This window comes from Phascolarctos cinereus, unplaced genomic scaffold (genome assembly GCF_003287225.1).
Source record: "Phascolarctos cinereus isolate Bilbo 61053 unplaced genomic scaffold, phaCin_HiC Scaffold_815;HRSCAF=1466, whole genome shotgun sequence".
Taxonomy (NCBI): Eukaryota; Metazoa; Chordata; class Mammalia; order Diprotodontia; family Phascolarctidae; genus Phascolarctos; species Phascolarctos cinereus.
This window is the reverse complement of record NW_027556197.1, coordinates 8,600-11,582: the sequence shown is the minus strand read 5'-3', so window position 1 is coordinate 11,582 and position 2,983 is coordinate 8,600. Positions and strand designations below refer to the sequence as shown.

At 35.4% G+C, this 2,983-nt stretch overlaps 1 non-coding gene across 1 annotated transcript; it reads right to left on the bottom strand.

Annotated features, from left to right (window-relative positions):
* Window positions 1-1,867: 1,867 nt before the first annotated feature.
* Window positions 1,868-1,974, bottom strand: LOC144454948 (U6 spliceosomal RNA). The gene has a single exon (XR_013483493.1). It is a non-coding gene; the product is annotated as a U6 spliceosomal RNA (small nuclear RNA).
* Window positions 1,975-2,983: the final 1,009 nt, after the last annotated feature.

Sequence of the window (2,983 nt, the reverse complement as noted above, 5' to 3'; positions counted from 1 at the left end):
AAATTTTAATAATAATTTTAAGGAAATCAATAATCAATAAGTATTTGTTAAGTTTCTGTTTTATGTCAGGAACTGCACAAGGCACTGGTGATAACAACATGAGTGGAAATAATCCAAGTCAACAGAGGGTTTATATTCTATCAGAGGAGACAGTATGTACACACAATATCTACAATATAAATATAATTTGTTTTGTTCACTTGATTCATTCATGTCTGACTCTCCATGACTCAATTTGTGTTTGACTTTTTTGTCGAAGATACTGTAGTGGTTTACCATTTCCTTCTCCAGCTCATTTTATAGATGAGGAACTGAGGAAAACATCACTAAGTGATTTGTCCTTTGCCACACAGCTAGGAAAGTTTCTGAGAATGGATTTGAACTCAGTCCTCTTAAATCCAGGACTAGCACTCTATTCCCTGTGCCACCTAGCTGCCCCATAAATACAGTACAAATTCCTTTTTGTGCAGAGAGAAAAAGAGAGACTATCTACTCACTGAGCTGAGCTTAGAACAAATGGGGTAAATGAACCTACTAGACGGTATTTACCATCACTCTTTAGAAAAGACAAATCAGGAGAGGATTCTGGAAAGATGGTGGACAAAATCAGAAAATTCCAATTTCTCAAGATTTTCCTCCACAAAAGAGGTAAAATAATACCTGAGGGATAACATAGAACTCTGCAAATAAATGCGTAGGGGTAGAACAGTGGTCTTTTTGGGACAATCAGAAAAGACCTGGAGAAAAATCCTAGGACAAGGTTTTGTCTCTGTGAGTGAGAAACGACTCCAGGGTAAGGACTGCTTGTTTAAGCAGCAAGCCTTTGGGTTAGCTGTGTTGGGAGACTGCTTCAGCCCAAGCTATAGGAATACCCATACCCCCATCAGAGTAAAAGAGAGTTAGGTGTCTAAGCCAGGGAAGATTGAGGAAACCTCTGCTGATAAAGAACACCAGACCCAGCTGTGCTGCATTGACACTGTGGAGCTGAGAAGGAACCACCACATGCTCAGTGAGTGCAGGAGCAGTAGGGTGGGCATGCTACTATCTGTGGGCACTTACACGAGGCTGGAGGTTTGGCTTTGGTTCCAGGTTAGAGGGTATGATAACTTAAGATAAGTGTCTAGAGGCATTATTTCTCCATATCACAGGACTAGAGGTGATTACACAAATTAAGTTACTACCACAACAAAAAAGATGCACAGGTAAAGGAGAAAGAATCCAGTCATAGAGAGTTGCTATGGGAATAGAGAAGGCTGAGGTTCATATTCAGAGGAGGATACCGAAGGGAGGAAAAAAAAAAAGAATTTTCTTCTACTCCAAAGAGTAATGTGAAATGATTGCATGTCCAAAAGAAATCATAGAAAAGCTTAAAAAATCCTTTAAAATCAAATGAGGGAGATTGAAGAACAACTAAAAAAATAGGAACAATCCAAGAAAAAAAAGAAAATTATGAAAAGAAAGTCAGCCAATTAGAATAGGAGATCCTGAATCCTAGGAAGAAAATGACTCCTTGAATGTCAGAATTGCACAAGGGAAAGCCAGTGAAGTTATAAGAGATCAAGAAATAATAAAACAAAATATAAATAATTTTAAAAATAGACGGGAGCGTGAAACACCTTGTAAAGAAATATAATATCTGGAAAACAGATTAAGAAAAGAAATGATAGGAAGAATCAGAGAACCTGAAAGCTGTGATCAAAAAACAAAAAAGGATCTTGATACAATAATAAGAATAATTAAAATTGCCCTGAAGCATTAGAACAAGAGGGGAAAGTAGAAATAAAAAAAAAAATCCAATGATTACCACCTGAAAAAAAGCCTAGAAGGAAAACCCACAGAAACATTATAGTCAAATTTATTTTTTTATTTAAATATGGAATGCTTCATGAATTTGAGTATCATCCTTGTACAGGGGCCATGTTAATCTTCTCTGTATCATTCCAATTTTAGTATATGTGCTGCCAAAGTGAGCACCACAGGCAAATTTCAGAACCTGAAGCTCACGGAGAAAATATTACGAGCAACAAGAAGAAAAAAAAAAAACAATTTATGTATGGCAGTGATACAATTAGCATCACACAACACCTAGCAGTGGCGACACTAAAGGACTGCAGGTCTTGGAACACTATATATCAAAGAGCAAAATAACGAGTTCTGGCAGAAAAAAATATCATATCCAGCAAAGCTAAGTATAATTCTGATTTTTTTTAAAAAGGGCATTTATTGAATTGTGAGATTTTCAGGAATTTGTTAAGGAAAAAAAATACCTGAATTTAATAAAAGATTTGATAAACAAGAGCCAGGAGAAATATAAGGTACATATCAAAGAACAAACAGAAGGAACTCAATAAGGACAGACCTTTACCTTTTATGTATGTTACATGCAAAACTTATGTCTAACATTGCTTTTTATAACTGGGTAGTTCATGAGAAAGTTTGGGTAGATCTGAGCATGATATGACTTCAAAAAGTAAAACCATTCAGAAACAACTAAAAAAGAGTAATTCTATTATGCAAATGAGGTACAAGAGAAAGAACAGATTCAGAGCAATTTGATGGGGGGTGAGGGATGTTCTAGAAACCTACTTCCATATGGAATGGATTCAAGACAGAGTAATACATATACTTCTAGAAAAGTATAAAAGTCTTCTAAATTTATAAAGAAATAAAATGCTAGCAAGGGAGGAGAGGATAAGCAAGGGATCTTTAAAAGGGAGTGTGAGGGAAAAAGGGTATATAGAAAGGTATTTAGATTATGGGAATGAGAGGACAAGGGAGGGATCATTGAGGGGTAGGTTAAGTAATAGGAGGGCAATATAGATGTAGAAGTAAAATAAAGGACTCAGGAGGGTTAGTAAATAAGAGATACACACAAAAAAAATTAAGATTTGCAGTGGAATCTGTTAAGGAAAGTATATGTTTATGTATGTTTGTATGTGTATATATGTATACATGTATGTATATGTCTATATATAAATATATC